The following is a 17,541-nucleotide window of genomic DNA, read 5'->3' as shown; positions in this document are numbered from 1 at the left end:
AGCCAGAACTATCTTGAGAAAGAAGAACGAAGCTGGAAGCCTCATCCTTCCTGACTCGAAAATATATTACAAAGCTACAATAATCACAACAGTAAGACACTGGCATAAAGACACCAAATAGACCTTTGGAAATGAATAGGGACCCCGGAAGGAAGTCCACATGTATACTGTCAACTGAGTCACAAGAGTGCCAAGAATTCACAGCAAGAACGGGACAGTCTCTCTAACAAATGCTATTAGGTAAACTGGACATCCACACGCAAAAAGAATGAAATGGGACCGTTATCTTCTACCATACACAAAAATCAACTCAAAATGAATTTAAGACTTAGACAATAGACGTGAAACCATAAAATTCCTAGAAGAACATTTAGGTCTTGGTAATGATTTCATGGATATGACACCAAAAGCGTAGGCAACAAAACCAAAAATAAACAAACGAGACTACATGAAACTAAAAGCTTCTGCACGGCAAGGGAAACATTCAACAGAATGAAAAGGCAACCTACAGAAAGGGAGAAAATATATGCAAACCATACATCTGATTAGGGGTTAGTCTCTGAAATATATAAGGAACTTGTACAACTCATAGTTAAAAAACAAACAACTGACAACCCAATTTAAAAATGGACCAAGGACTCAAATAGACACTTCTCCAAAGAAGACATAGAAATAAATGGCCAGCAGATATATAAAAAAAAAATGTTCAATGTCGCTAATCATCAGGGAAATGCAAATCAAAACCACAATGAGACATCACCTCACACCTGTCATGACTGCTACTATATATATAAAAAAAAGGCGACAAGTGTTGATGAGAACATTGGGAGATTAGAACCCTTGCACATGTTGATAGGACTTCAAAATGGTGCAGCCACTGTGGAAAACAGTACGGAAATTCCTCAAAAAAATAAAAATAGAACTATTATGTGATCCAGCAATCCCACGTCTGGGTATTTATCCAAAAGAATTGAAATCAGTATCTTGAAGAGATAGGAGCACTGCTGTGTTCATTGCAACAATAGCCTAGATGTGGAAACAACTCAAATGTCTATCGCCAGAAGATTGGATCGAGAAAATGCAGTATATACATCCAATGGAATACTATTCAACCTTTAAAAAGGAGGGTGGGTGAACCTTGAGGAGAGTATGCTGAATGAACTAAGTCAGTCATGAAAACACAGACAACCCCTGCATGATTCCACTTAGGTAAGGTATCTAAAATAGTCAAATTCATAGAAGCAGAAGACTGCAATGGTGTTTGCCAAAGGCTGGGATGGGGGAAATGGGGAATTCTAACCAACAGATGTAAATTCCCAGTTTGAGCAAGATGAATAAGGTTGAGAGATCTGCCGTACAGCATCGTACCTATACCCACAATAGTGCATTGTGCACTGAAAAGTTTGTTAAGAGGCTAGATCTCAGGTGTTCTTACGATGATAAAATAAAATGTAAAAACCCGAAAAAGAGCATAAAAAATTAAACTGCCTATCATCAGTCTCATGTGGAGTACACTAAGGAAAAGGATGTACCACCATTTTTCTTTTTTCCTGATTTGTAAAATTTGCACCGGTGGCTGTAGGATGTTCTTCCTGCTGCTCTAGCTTGTGTTGACTCACGCATGGTCTCGTCAGCAAAGTAACAGTGCACACCCCTCCGTGCTTACTCCTTAGACCCCCTTAAAGGAAGACTGTATTCATTGGCTTTATTGGCATTAACCCAAAGGTTCCCAGTCCTGGCTACACATGAGAATCACCTGAGCAGCTTTCTCACGTGCTTCTGCTGGGTAGCTGGAATTGCAAACTGGCGCAGTAGCCATTTGTCTCCGAGTACTTTCTCTCCGTTTTACACAAGTTGACATGCATGCCATTTGATTCTGAGATTAGTTGTGATTCATTACTGACGCTTGATCGAACGACTCCCTAATACCCTAAAAGACCACCCATTAGAGTAAGTGCACGTTCAGAAAGGAGGAGGCAGAGAGGAAGTAGCCAGACCTTGGGAGAGTCTCAAATTGAAAGAGGGCAGAGAGGAAGTAGCCAGACTTTGGGAGAGTCTCAAAATGAGGTAAAAGAGAAAAGAGAAGCAAGGAGGCGTCAAAAGAACAGAGAATCAGGACTGGGTGATAGCATAGAAACCAAAGAGGGGGAAAGATGCAAAAGAACTAAGCCCATCCTTCTGGTTTCCCCTGGAGCACTGCCCGCCTCCCCACCCAAGGAAGGCTTTTTCTGTGCTAATCAGCTAGGACTGACCGTCAGCATCAGAACCACACGGCCCAGCTTCCCAATTTCACCATTCTCCAAGCCCACAACATCACAGAGGTCAGTAAATTTGCCGCATCTCTAGCTCATCAGCTACAAAAGAGGACAATGGCCTCTGCTCCTAGGACTATAGTGAGCCCTAAACAGGCACCCAGAACAGCACCCGGAGTTGGGGCACCCGGGCGGCTTGGTCGCTTGAGCGTCCGACTCTTGATTTCAGCTCCGGTCATGATCCCAGGGTCGTGGGATCGAGCCCCACGTCAAGCCCCTGTGGCGGGCTCCACGATGAGTGTGGAGCCTGCTTAAGATTCTCTCTCTCTCTCCCTCTTGCCCCTCCCCCCCTCGCACTTTCTCTCCCTAAAATAAATAAATAATAAAATAAATTTTAAAATAAAAGATAAACTTAAAAAAACAGCACCTGGAAAATAGGACATATTATGTTGAGTGTTACCTATTGCCGTATATATATACAAATGTGTGTATATATATAGTTAAATATCCCCTTTGCAGACCTTCTTAGCACCCCACATTCCCTTTCTGTAATGTTTGTGCCAATGGTCATCTCCCACTTTTTTTTTTTTTTTTTTTTTTTTGCTTTTTAAGTCAGCTCCACCGGCAGAATCTCCCTTTTGAGTAACTCAAAGCCAACTGATTTGGGACCTTAAGCACATCTGCAGGGTCCCCTCCCCTTGGCCATACTATGTAACCGAATCACAGGAGTAATATCCCCATCGTACTCATGGGTCCTGCCCACCTGCCAGGGGAGGGGACGGTACAAGGCATGCGCGTCAGGGTGTAGGAATCTCGGGAGCCATCTTAGAATTCTGCCTACCACAGTGCCTATTTGATTACCCTCTCTCGCACTGGACCACGACGTCCACAAGGGCACGGGCCATTCCTGTTTTGTGGCGTGAATGAAGGGGAAACAGTTGTGGATATGTGTGTTTCGATTCATCGAAAGCCTGACCATTGTGTTCAAGAAGTCGAGGGACCCCTTACAGCTTCACAAAAGGTTCTGGAAAGCCGTGGAGCGTATAAACCAGGTAGGCATCAAAGCCGCACCCCTCTTTGGCGCTTGTCATGTTACCAGAGGCAGTGGGGACGCTGCCTGGGGCCTCTGCTGGCCCGAGCGCTTCCCAAACCACAGGTCTCCACGCACCCACCCGGCTAGCTCTTTGCCAGCACCCGGAACCTAACAGTTGGCACTTCTAACACAAGGGGCACCGTGTGAGCTCAACGGTTCATGACTGCCGCTCACCGGCCCCGCTCCTCTCCTGGCACCTGGGCCCCTGATCTGGGCCAGGACCCAGGACGGGCCCTGGGGCCCTCGGTACTTTTTACAACACTTTTATCAAGACGTAAATCCCATAATTCTTCCGTTTAAAGTATACATTTCAATGGCTTTTTAGCACATTCACAGAGTTGTGCCAACATCACCACGATCCACTTCTGGAACATCCCCTTTTGCGGTCGTGCCCTCCTCCCCCCCCTCCCATCCCCACTCAACTCTGACAAAGGCAGGACCCTGCCCCCAAGGCTCTCTCAGTCTTGTGCCACATCGCTGCGCTCTGGGCGGGCAGAAGACTGAGTTCCTAGCCCTGGCTGTGCTGTTGAACAGCTGTGTGACTATGTGGCCTCTTCCCCTTCTGGGTCTCGGTTTTTTTAGATGTAAAATGAGGGGATTGGACCGTAAAACGTTCCCTGAGGGACCTTGCTGTTCTGCTCACAAACTACTGCTGCCAGCACCGTATGAGTTTAGGTCAACAGCCCAGCATTCTTACTGCGTCCACTATGCCTCTCCTTCCATTCACCTTCCCTGCAACCCCTTCCACTCCTTTGTACCTCCCCACACCCGTCTCTCCAAGACTCAACTGCAGCTGTACCTTCTCCAGGAAGCCCCACAGGAGTCTCTCTTTTATGTAAGCTCCTGCGGCAACCGAACCGTCTACCACGCAACGCGGCCCTTCCTTCTAGAGAGAAAGTCTGTACTTCTTGTGGGTGGCTAGGAATGGTACGAAATGTTTGCACTGCCTCCCACATCACCATCCCCTTTTGTCCACCCAGTGCCTTGTATGGCCGTTTCTGTGGTTCTTTCCTGCTCGACACCTGGCAAGATACCACAATACTTCAGAACTTGAGGTGACGTCGGGAAGGGCACAGGATGGGACCAGCATCGTTTGGGCGCTTACGATATGCCCGGTCCCTGCCAAAGATTTCGTACGCTTTATCTGCCCGGAGGCTCCCAACGGTAGCCTGTGAGGTAGAATGGAAGCTGGGAAGGGTCAAGTTACTTGGCCAAGCGAGTAAGCAGCACCGAGCAACATGGAAATCCGAGCCTGATTCCTGTGTTTCTGCTTTAACCTCTGTTCTATGAGGGCTCCCGCTACGGTAAGGGACGCTGGAGGGGGCATGGTCAGATGAAACCCAGATTTCTCTCGTAGCTAATGGGGGCTGAGCTCACTCACAACGGAGAGGAGAGATCCCTGCAGCCCCATCACACCCGGTGCAATGCTGGCCATACCGTAGGCCCTCAGCTCCCGCTTGCTCGGGCCCTGGGTGAGGGGGCAAGATGCTGAGATATTAGGGCAAGTTTGTGTATGTGTGTGTGTGGGGGGGGGGGGATGGCTGCCGCATTAGATCTCAGCAGAAAAAAAGTTTACCTCGAAGAGGCCTTAATTTCTGCGAAGAATTCATTTTCACTTAGCCAAAGATTTCTCTAAAATCGTTCTTAAACCCATTTTATTATTGTCACGTAGGGCCCTGTGTTTTAGAATGCTTCACCCACCAATGCCTGCTGGAGCTCTGGTTTTCTGATGAGAAAAGTGATAAGTGCTCGTTGTGGGAAACTTTAAAATGCAGAAAAATATAAATAAGGAAACAAAAAGCACCCACAACCCAAAGATAAACACTGATAACATTTTGGAGTATTTCCTTCTAGGCTCACTGCCTTGCATGCACTCTCTCTCAATAAAGAAATAAATATACATACCTTTTGCATCACTGGATTCATACCGGCCATACAACTTCATACTCACTCTCCCCTGAACACTGGGTGGAGTGAGCATTTTTCTAAATTTCCCCCCCCCCCATTCATCCCTATTGGGAACTGGTTTTGTAAACGAATAAGATGATTTTAGCGCTGGTTCTCAGAAGCACGTTCCATCACTATTAAATAGCAAATCCTAATAAAGGCAAACAGCTCCGGAGCCCAGAAGGTGGCAGAGTAACTTGGAGTTTGTTCTAGTAGCCTCGGAGTGGTCTTCCATTCACGTTGTACTTACTTATGTAGCACCAGACGCTGGCACTTAACTGTTTTTCGTCTCCTCAACAAACACTACGTATTAAGCTTCACTCCCCATTTTCAAAAAAAAAAAAAAAATTGCGGGATTGATTCAAATGTGGTTTTGATAGAGTGTGTGTGTGTGTGTGTGTGTGTGTGTATGTTTGTGTCAAGGTAGTAAGCAGCCATCCCCCAAAATATTTCGGTGAACCTGGTGATTCACTTGACGATCTGTGGGGACAGGGAAAGTTCTTCAGTGGCAAACTTGGCCACAAAGGTCATCTTCCTTCCAAGGGAGAGGAGGCCCCATCTCGTACCCAGCATGCTCCATTTCCCTTTCCCAAGTTCCGGGCCCGTCCACACTGAGCCAAAATCAGGGCTTTCCAGCTGCCCTTGATCCACCTTGAGACTCAGCTTTCTGAAACCACTCTGGTAGGCACGCATAAGAATGGGCTACGTGATGGCCTCGATTTGAAAGGACGGTCAGAAATGAGGCTGCTGGCTCTTTTTCTGGGATGACTGAGAGTTTCTCTGGGCTTACTTACTGAAGCGAAGAGCCCAGCGGAGCCCCTCTCCTGGGCAATCTTTTTAGGATGAACAACGGCTCACCCCACTGAGTCTCAGTTTCTGGAAGATTGGGTTAGGCAAGGAGGAAAAAAATCAATTCATGCTTTCAACTTGGAAACTTGTAACTGAACAGAAAGCCCTCTTTGAAATACAATTCTGGAAAAGTGTTATCTAATGATGTTGCCAAACGGAGAGAAAAGGAACAAAATTACCCGTAAACTTACCTTTCTAGCATAACCATCGTTGTTATATCTCTTTCTGGTCTCTCCCTCACATAAACCTTTTCATAGTTGTGATTATAGGATCTAGGTAATGATTGTATCATGCTTTTTTTTTTCACTTAGCTTTCCTTCAGCTTTATCGAGGTATCATTAACAAATAAAACGGTAAGGTATTTAAAGTGTACATCGTGGTGATTTGATGTACATACGTGCCATGGAAAGATGCCCCCATTGAGTTAATTACCACATCCACCATCTCACAGTTACCTCCACTTAGCCTTTTCTTTTTTTTTTTTAATTTTTTTTTAACTTTTTTTTTTTAATTTATTTTTGAGACAGAGAGAGACAGAGCATGAGCGGGGGAGGGGCAGAGAGAGAGGGAGACACAGAATCGGGAGCAGGCTCCAGGCTCTGAGCCATCAGCCCAGAGCCCGACGCGGGGCTCGAACTCACGGACCGCGAGATCGTGACCTGAGCTGAAGTCAGACGCTTAACCGACTGAGCCACCCAGGCGCCCCCACTTAGCCTTTTCTACTAAGCATCTGACATTGCTCTACGTTCTAGTAACCACTGTTTTAAAAGGCAACAGAACAGAATTTTTTTAAGTGTTTATGCATTTATTTTGAGGTGGGGAGGCGCGGAGAGAGGGAGAGAATCTCAAGCAGGCTCTGGGCCGTCAGCACAGAGCCTGATGCGGGGCTGGATCCCACGAACCGTGAGATCATGACTTGAGCCGAAATCAGTAGCTGGGTGCTTAACCCACTGAGCCCCCCGGGTGCCCCTAGAAATGCTTTCTTTTTAATAACATTGCATCACTGTCGTATTGCGGGTTTTCTCCTGCTTGTCTGCAAAAGGCACAAGGTTAAGAGGTTGGAGATGTGGCTGGTGCCCCCAAAGAGCTATTATTCTATTTGGGGAAGACAGTCATTTCTTCAAAGACCCTTAAGTTGGGGCCACCAAGCATGAGTAGCATCAAACTGAGGACTGTCCAGAAATTGTTTTTAATGTTTATTTATTTTTGAGGCAGAGAGAGACAGAGCATGAATGGAATGGGGGAAGCAGAGAGAGAGGGAGACACAGAATCCGAAGCAGGCTCCAGGCTCCGAGCCGTCGGCACAGGGCCCGACACGGGGTTCGAACTCACGGACCGCGAGATCATGACCCGAGCCGAAGCCGGACGCTCAAGCGACTGAGCCACCCAGGCGCCCCCAACTGAGGACTGTCTGAACAGATACCCCTCCGTGAGCAATGGAGCACGTATGGGAGCAATCGGATGAGTCATTTTCAGCGGCTCAAGTTTGCCACCCTCAAACTCAGATTCTGTGTTGGCCCCTGTCTCACCTACTCCTAGCTAATGTCATGTTTCAGTGGCCTTGATGTGGAGGCTGCACATGTGGAGGCCTCTCCCACACCCTTTTAATCTGGTTGGTTGGTTTGATGGAGAGGGTACCCTGATGGGTTTACACCTTACCTCCGTGGTAACCAAGTGAGAAGATTCTAGCATCTTGGAAGGCATCAGACGAAATCCTAAGGTAATAAGCAGAATCTTTCTGGTTCTAAGTGGCTCAGCTGACAGAGGTGTTACCCAGACTCTAGAGTCCGGATGGGGGTTCCTGCATCCTGTCGCACTGCCGAAAAGTTCTAACCCTGAGCTTTACTTAGGGCCCCGTAAATGTTTGGAAATGTTTACCATCCATAATTTGTCCTTGTTGATTTGCACAAGCATTATCAATCCAAATCGTTTGCACTGTGAGCTTCTTTTATAAGTATAGACTCTCTTTATTATCCCGGATTCCATTAGAAGATTTTCTTGTATCAAGATCCAGCGCCAGTGTATTCTCAAGTGAAAAGAGCCATTTGAACATTTGGCGGCTTTACCTATCCTGACTTCTATATAGGGTACCGCTCCTTTAGCCAATACTCAGCTTTTCTAAAAATGACTTTTCCAACCATTTCCACGGTACGTGTTTATGCCCAACCCAAGATCATGTGTGTCTGTGAAGTTCCCATTGACTTTGATTAAAAGTACCTGGGACTAGTCGAAACAAGGCTTTCCTTGAGACACCAACCCAGATCATCTGGAAATAAAGGTGGAAGCCCTGAGTTACAGGAAGATTGTGAAAACAGATGTCAGAGGAAAGCCCAGGAAGTCATCCTTCAATGCCATTCCCTACAGCCTGTGGGAGAGAGTCCCAAATATTCATATTGTCTCCTCTCTTTTCAAAAGTTTATTTATTTATTGAGAAAGAGAGAGAGCAGGGAAGGGGCAGAGAGAGAGAGAGAGAGAGGGAGAGAGAATCCTAAGCAGGCTCTGCACTGTCAGCACAGAGCCCCTGCAGGGCTCATCTCACGAACTCTGAGATGATGACCTGAGCTGAAATCAAGAGTTGGACGCCTAACCAATGGAGCCACCCAGGCGCCCCTCTCCTCTTCTTTAAGAATATCTTCTGGGCATTTCTCTGCTAAGAGATGGCAGGTTGTACCTCACCATTGTAAAAAGACATTTTCTCAATGTAATTACCTAGTTGGCTTCCTCAATAAAAGATTTCAGTAGTTTTGTCCACAGACATTAATCTTCCTCTAATGGCTCTGACTCAAATGCAGACCAACTTTGTGGTTGGAAATGTTGTGACATTACCAAGAAAGCTCAGTCAGTACCAGGACTCTTGTCAAACTCCTGTCTGCAAACCCAAGGAAAGACCTTTAGCAGGAAAGGCCAAAACAGTGATCTGCAAAATGATTATGTGATGTTTGGTAGAACTCAAGTGATTAGTGAACCCTTCTCTCCGCCGTTGTTTTTTTGTTGGTTGGTTGGTTGGTTGGTCAAAGGAACCAGTTCAAGGAAATTTTCAGTGAGGTTACCCACTGAGTATTTGTGTCCATGAGAGACAAACAAGTTCTGGAGGATCAAAAGCAACACAGTATCAAAAGTTTATATTAAACTAGTAGTTTCAAACTTAATTCCCACCAAACCTTTAGTTTTACTTTTCTCCTCACTTAAAAGTACAAATAGGGCTTCTATAGCTGATAGCACTTGAGGACACCACCAGCTGCACTAAGGATCAAACCAGCAGCTAAGAGTAGCAAGGGGTCCAAGCAAGAAAGTGATCCTAGTTCTAAACAGATGCCAGGGAGGGGCAGAGTGGATAAAAGGTCATAGGCTCATGAGATGTTGAGTTGGAAGGGACCTTGGAGCAACAAAGTTTCTTGAAATGCAGATTCCGAGGCCCCGAGGTAGGAGATTCTGATTTAGTGGGTCTGGGGTAGGGCCCAGGATTTCATGGGCAACAAGTATCCCAGATGATTGTGCTACGGGTGGTTCATGTTGATCCCACCTTGAGAACCTCTGTCTCAGCGGGAAGGGGGTGCAACTCATTCATTTTACAGGTGTAAAAAAGACCTTGAGAGGCTAAGTAACTTAGAATCCTTGAGACTCAGATCAAGAAGCCAGGTTTTGCAACCCAGGGCCTTTCCCCTTCTGCTATGGTTCAAGACTGAGCTCTTTTTCCTTCTTCTGTGCTCACCACCTGAGCCTATGCCAATGACCAAGGCAGTCAGCCCTATTGTTTCAAGTTGGGGCTGGTAGCTCTTTTCACGACAGGCCTCAGACTGCGTGGGCTGTGATGTTAGCGGAGGGGCATCCACAAAATGGATGCCCCCTTAGCTTGGTTGTTCCCCCATAAACAGAGCGAACTGTGACACAGGCTCTCCTGCTGCCAGAATGCCAGACTGTAAGGACAAAGTGCTGAGGTCTATAATCACTGTTGGTTAAGCCAGCCAGCTATTTCACATCGGTGACCCTGAGCTCTGGAATACATCTGTCCTGTTGAAGACTTGCCCCAGGATACATGGCCCTTTGGCATATACAGGTTATTAAAGATTTGCATGCTTGATCACCTTAAGTATCCAGAAAGAGTAGTATTAATTGCCTGTGCAATACAGTGTATTCGTTTGTTAACACTGATGTAACAAAATACCACGTATTGGGTGGCTTAAACAATAGAAATTTAAGGTCTAACAGTTCTGAAGGCTAGAGGTCCAAGGGGTGGTTTCATCTGAGGCCTTTCTCCTTGGCTTATAGATGCCTGCTTTGTCCCTGTGTCTTCACTCCATCTTCCCTCTGTTTGTCTCCGTGTTCTGATCTCCTCTTCTTGTAAGGACACCAGTCGTATTGGATTAAGACCCACCTCTATGACCTCTTCTAGCTTAACCACCTCTTTGAAGACTCAATCTCCAAATACGGTCATATTCTGAGGCACTGGGGGTTGGGGTTTCAACATTTGAATTTTTACTTTTTTATCATTATTTGTCTTAATCTTATTGATTCCTTAAACTGTGTAAACTCTACACCACACATGGGACTCGAACTCAGGACCCTGCGATCAAGAGTCGCATGCTCCAATGACTGAGCCAGCCAGGTGCCCCTCAACAGTTGGACTTTTAAGGACACAACTCAACCCATAACATGTTGTCTTTGTTCATTTCTGTAATAAATAGAGATGGGGTGGGATGGGTAGGGAGGAAGGGGTGGAGAGGAGCAGAAAAGTGGACAGAAACCTAAGCGTAGGGCTGCCGAATGAAGGGAAAAGTGTTTGTTCAGTAAGAGAAGTCAGATATCAGGGAGGCATTGCCATCAACTCATTGCCAAAGTCATGTACCATATACTTCCATTTGCATAAAATCCAACATTTCATAAGGACGGATGAATGTTTCATGAAAACTCTCTGCATGCATGAATTGATCTTATATTTTACTGATAAAATGTGCTCTTCTGAATAAAAAAAAGGGGCAATCATGCCTTTAATCTTTTGGAGATTTCTCTAAGTATAAAGTTGCCCAAATCGCTTAGCTCTCAGAGGAAAATCGTTAATAGATGACCTCAGAAATTTTACAAAAGATACAAAGTCATCCAACATTTCCCTCCCGAGGACAAGTAGAGATGCTATAGACCTATTCTGATGCTCCCAAGATGTGGTTTGCTATGGCCGACTTTGAAAAAAGGAGAGGTCCTAGCTATCAAGGGTGGCCTGGCAAGAGGAGGGAGGACATCCTGAGCTAGGTGGAAACACCAAGCCATCTTGGATCAGTCCTGCAGATCACTAATAAAGATTAGGGAGCTATTACGGATGGAGTGTATCTGTTTTGCGAATGAAGGCTTAGGCCATTCGAATCCAGCTAGCTACTCAGATGTAGGTTGTACTCAATCAGAATCTGGTAGGGAAGGACTGGAGCCCCAGGCCAATAACCTGTGGGATGTCTCTGCAAAGAGTCCTGCCCGGCGAGGGCTCCTACTAAAGGCCCAGAGTGCCTGGGAGATTGGAGGAGGGAGACTCCGAAGGAAGGAGCGAGAGGGGCCGCCCAATGTATACTGACAATATCATTAGCTGTTGTGGTTCGGGCTCGCCTCGGGCTTAAGTGCTAAGGGGGAATTAGAAAGTGAGCGCTGAGTCACCCACGCAGAATTGCTAGAAGACAGAGGTGGGCAACTCTGAGTGTCGGTGGTCACAGAGTGTGGCTTCTGGCGGGCCACGGTCTAACTACCCTGGAGCCCAACAACAAACGGCGGAAAGAGGACAGAAGTCCTTGGTGCACGGAAGTTTTACCTTCCAGGCTTCGCCTTCAACCGGCTGCTTGTACTTTGTCTATTTGGTGGCCTGTCCACGAGCCAGTTTGTCATCATGGGGTCATTTCTTACTTGAAGCAGCACGGCAGTTCATGCAGTGTTTCCTTTACGCCAGGTTCCGTTTTAAGTGCCTTACAAATAATAACGCATTTAATGAGTGACAGGTGAGGAAATAGGGGCACAAAGACGAAGTGACTTGCCTGAGATCATAGTGCTAACAAGTGACGGAGCCAAGATTAGAACCCCAGCAGTCTGACTTCAGAGCCTGTGCTCCCAGTCGCCGCAGCTGACTGCCGCGTCGTCACTGCGTGGGAAGGGAGGACAGTGGGGGCAGGCAAGCCCAGCTACCCAGAACCGACGGGGGCAAGACTCTTCCAGAGAAGCCCATTTCCCATGTAACTGAGGGCCGGCCCTTTACGGGTGGGCGCTTACACATTACAGTGTTGTCGGAGAGAAATCTTTCTAAAATAGTACTTCCCGACAGAAGACTCTACACACGCGGTCCCCCTTCCTGAAAGGTGCAATGGCTTCGTTACCAACATGACCGGTGCATTGGCTGCACCCTCACTGAGAGCCTGTGCCGTTATGTGGCTCTAGATGCCAGTGGTGATTGCGTGGGGCTCTGGCTGCATGAGCTTTCTACTGTGTGTGGGATGACAGATCCCCAGTGCTCTGTTCCGGTGCTGGTGGGTACGTCTTCCGCTGGAAGGACAAACGCCTTGCGGTTGACCCCACGGCGAGGCGGACCCAGGTGACTCGTGTTCAAGTGGCTCTGCCGCTTATTAGCTGCGTGACCTTGGGCAGGTCAGGGAGCTTCAGTTTCCTCATCTATAAAAGGGGGATAAAGAGACTTCCTGCCTGGAGGGTTATGAGAACACGGTGAGATAACACAAGGGAAGCACAGTGCCTGGCCCCAGACTGAGCCTTGTGATCGCCAGCCAATCGGAAGGCCCCTTTCGTTCTCTACAGGAAACCCAGCACTCTTAAGCACTGTCACCACAGAGGCTCTGGTCCTCCCAGCCCAGTTCATTTGTGACTGTGTGCTCAGGGGCGGCCTCCAGGCCATCGGAGAAGACTCCCAGTCCCGAGCTAAGCAAAGCCGGGCCTACCTGAGTGACAAAACTAACGTGGGCTATTGGTTGACACGGCTTGAAAACGAGGCCGATCGAGACCAGGCACTCGGTGAGTGGCGCCTTGAGCGGAATACACAATAGGTCACGTCGTCGGTTCACCCACCTTTGCTGTGTCTCACTTTCTCCACCTGCATGGAGGCCTAATAATACTTGCCACCCACACACCTTCCTGCTGTTGTCGGGGAGCAAAGACTCCTCTCCCCTTCGAGGGTCCTTCTAGCCGGACTAAGAAGCCATTGGCAGGAGACAGATGAACGGGAGAAGGCCGAATTTAATACCATACGTACAGGGACTCCACGCGGACGTGGAAATTCCAAAAACAGGCAAAGGGAGATGTATGTGTCATCCCGAACTAAGGACAAGGGGGCAGGGGTCTGGGACTTGAGAGGGAAGAAAAGTACCTCACAGGGCGATAAGAAGAGCAGATGTTGGTAGTTAGATGTGTGCCTGCCGTACAGATGGGTCACTCGGATAAAATGTATCTCCGCTAATAGCCCTTGTTCTGGAAAGACCCTCCAACTTAGATTCTTCTACGCAGTTAAGGGAGGCGCAAGAGTTTCTCTTGAGCCCACAGGGTCTCGATTTGCCTTCAGCTCAAAAGAATCCGCACGCCAGAGTGGCACACCCTGGGGGCGCCGGGGTGGGGGGGCCTGTCCCAGACCCCTTCACTGTCGTGAGGGTTATCATAGGCAAATGCCATGGAAAGCGAGGAGTCATTATCTAACGAAGTAGAAACTTTGAACTTTCGGGGCTGTGGGGTTATCGCGTGGAGACCTGTTCTCTTCGCCTTTCAATCTCCTCTTCAGCACTTCGATTAAGATGAAGTGTTCCCATCTTGCCCCAGGCTGGTGTAAACATCCCGAGGAGAGCGTTCTGGCCTCTGGCAGCCTGAATTCCACCTTACCCCTTGCCCAACATCCTTTGAGGGACAAAATAACCGATGCCTCCTAACACTGCCACAGCCCCGTGCTATCTCGTGCAAAAAAAAAAAAAAAAAAAAAAAATCACTTCAGTTCATTACTCCTTCATTCACTTCACAAGTATTTATTGAGCACCTATTAATTACGTGACAGACACTGTGTTTGGCCCTAAAAGCTACAGGAGTGAATGAACCAGACACAGCCCCGGTCCTAATGTACATTACATTCTCAGGAGGGTGGGCCGACAGTCATCAGATAAATAGAGAAACTGACAAGACCATTCCAGATCGTGATAAGGCTTATAAAGAAAACCAAAGGGGGCCATTGGTTAGAGACTGACCAGTGGGGGAGAAGTGGTTTAGTTGGGATACTTGAGAAAAGTCTCATCCGGACCAGTTCATCTTATTCTGGGGCTTGGGGCCTAGAAGTCACAGGGCTGGGATGTCCGCCACTTAGAGATTTGTTACCCTACCTGGGACTCCCTTCACAGTTGCACCTACTACCTAGAAATACTACCTAGAGGGGTCACACTCACGACTGCTAACACCTTGATGTGAATTCGGTGTCAAACCCTTTCCTCCCCATCCTGAGCGATGAAACACCTGTGGGCCGCGGGACGGAGTGGAGCATAGGATGAGGTGGGGTGGAGAGGGAGACCTTTGCAGTTTCTGTGTCATCGTTTCCGCCTTCACATCAAGGTGCTTTACCCCTCAGGAAAAATCTTTAGATGACGAGTGACTAGAAATTGGTTTGCGAGGTTTCCAAAGCCGTAGCTCTTGTGATCGCTGTTGCCATATCTGCGTTCTTCCCTTCCTATCAACAAACACTGGAAAAGCTCTGATTCATGGCGTCGGGCTTGCCATGCGGGCCTCTTGTTCTGAGTCAGAGTGGAAGGGCTCAGAGGCCTTCGGTTGGTAGGGCTTAGTAATGAGGAAGGAAACGGTTACTAGGAAATGAAGAGTTGCACTCATCAAAGTGCTGGGTAACCAAAGAACGGTGACTTGGTTCTTTGTTACATGGTGGAATAGAAAAGAGTAGGTGTGTGACAGAACCAGGCCCAGATGACCCCGCACGGCTCAAAGGGCCAATGCCAGCTTCCTATGAAGTCGCCTAGGAAGTAGGTGGGGACGGCCCCCATTGTATCTCCATAGTGTTTGCTTTTGCTTTTCCCGAAATAAGCAATTTCAATCTTTCATGTCCATGTGGAAACGCTCCCACTTTCCCCTGCCCCCCCCCAAAGGTGGGTGTGTAAAAGGACTAGACTTTGCGGGAGGTAATCGATGACCTGAACTCGGAAGTTTTCCTCATAGCAGCTGTCCTCTCACCCACCTTTGAATTGCCCCGTCCTTAACGGCTGCTCACCAAACTGGCATGGCAGCTGAGGTTGGTAGAACATTCTAGAAACATTTAGAACTCAGAAACGATAATATAGAGCACTTGGCATGTGCTTAGGCGTGCTGTTATAATTGTCTATTTACCAACACATATACTCTCGCACGAACCCCCTGAGGTAGCTATCCTGCTATTATCTCCTTTTTATAGATTAGGAGACTGAGGCCCAAGGAGGTTAATTAACTCGCCCAGCTATGGAATGGCATGGCAGGTTTAAGTCTAGGCAGCCCACTTCCTCTGTCTGTCTCTTAATCCTTATGCTATTCCTGGGGCACCTGGGTGGCTCAGTCGGTTAAGCATCCGACTTTGGCTCGGGTCATGATCTCGCGGTTTGTGAGTTCGAGCCCCACGTCTCTGTGCTGACAGCTTGGTGCCTGCTTCAGATCCTGGGTCTGCCCCTCCTCTGCTCATGCTCTTTCTCTCTCTGTCTCTCAAAAATAAAGAAACGTTAAAAAAAAATCATTATGCTATTCCTGTTCTGTCCACTGTCTGTGACAAGTGGTACCCAGCTCTCAGTGTTACTGGCTGCTCTGTGTGTTTCCTTAATCTCTGCCCCTGCTGTTCATTCCATGGATTTTCTCCTCCCCACTGCTTCCAGAAAAGATGGGAGGTAGTGACTTAGCCCCTGAGGGTTCAACCCATAAGTGGGTTCTAAGGAACACTGGTTCACCGGGAGACCTGGGTGGCTCAGTCAGATGAACTGATTTTGGACTCTTGATTTCGGCTCAGATCATGATCCCAGGGTCGTGGGATCAAACCCTGTGTTGGGCTCCGTGTTGAGCGTGGATCCTCCTTGGGATTCTTTCTCTCTCTCCCTCTTTGCCTCTCCCCCCTGCTCGCTCTCTCTCTAAAACAAATAAAAGAAAGAAAAAAATCTTTAAAAGAAGGACAGTAGGTCACCAAACGTTCACCAGCTGGCTTATAACTAGTTACCCACACACATTTCCCCCAAGTGTTTTTCGTACCTGTGCCTTCCTCAGAGAATCAGGGCTGTGAACTTCTAAAGCCCAAATGAGCACCATGGTATTATCTGGACACTATGAGTTGGGGGGCCCCATGCCCAGAGATGGCCCTGGCGGATATTCGACTTCAGAGATGACTGATTTCATTTTCAGACCCAGAGCCAGGCTGAATATCGGGATGGGGGACCAGAGTTTGGTTATTATATACCGTGAGAAATCCTGTCTGGGGCCCTTGTGGAGAGCGGTTGTGTTGATTGCTTACTTGGCTTAGTTGTGCCTAGTTGGCTGGTTGAAGCAATGTGCTTACAGCAAGAGGAGTTTGCTGTGGTGGTTGGCTATGGTTTGCATCTTGCCCCTCGGGACACATGCTGAGGGGGACAACCTGAAATCTTCAAACCAAAGATCCATGCACGTTCCCAGAGGAATGAGACTAAATGGCGTCAGGAAGCTAGGTGCCAGATTTGTACTTATGTACCGTAATTCATGGCTCAATTTCAAGATGGCTCCCATAAAAGACAACCGTGCAGCCTCGGATTCTTTTCCCCCTTCCTCCACAGAGATCTCTCACCACTCAGGTCACCCGGCAGTTTTGTCTCCCCTCTTGACTACACTTTTCTTCTCAAACCCCTTCGTTTCTTACTTTAAAAAATTGTTTTAATGTTTATTTATTTTGAGAGAGAGAGCATGAGTAAGTGGGGGAAGGGGCAGAGAGAGGGGGAGAGAGAGAATCCCAACAGCACAGAGCCCGACCCCACGAACCGGGAGATCATGACCCGAGCTGAAACCAAGAGTCAGACGCTTAACCAACTGAGCCACCCAGGCGCCCCTTCTCAAGCCCCTTTTTAAAATTCATTGATCCCATGCTAATAACCCATTAAAAGGGTTTCTTTTGCCTAGGGGGGGGATTAAAAGCTTGCCTTCTTTTCCACAGAGAGAACAAGAGGACATAAGCTGACAGTTAAGAAAAGGGGATTTGTTTGATTACCACAGATTGACTCCCAACATCCTCTCCCCTCGTTAATTAGGTCTCACTTTAGCACTTGAATCGTTAATTTCCAGCGTGCTCCTTGGCACATGGCCATCCACTGCTTCAAGATGGCAGTGCCTGACTTTTTAAAGTTTTTTTTTTTAATTTATTTTGAGAGAGAGAGCATGTTCCTCCACCAGTGGGGGAGGGGCGGA

Source organism: Panthera tigris, chromosome X, assembly GCF_018350195.1.
Source record: "Panthera tigris isolate Pti1 chromosome X, P.tigris_Pti1_mat1.1, whole genome shotgun sequence".
NCBI lineage: Eukaryota > Metazoa > Chordata > Mammalia > Carnivora > Felidae > Panthera > Panthera tigris.
This window is presented reverse-complemented; position numbering follows the sequence as displayed.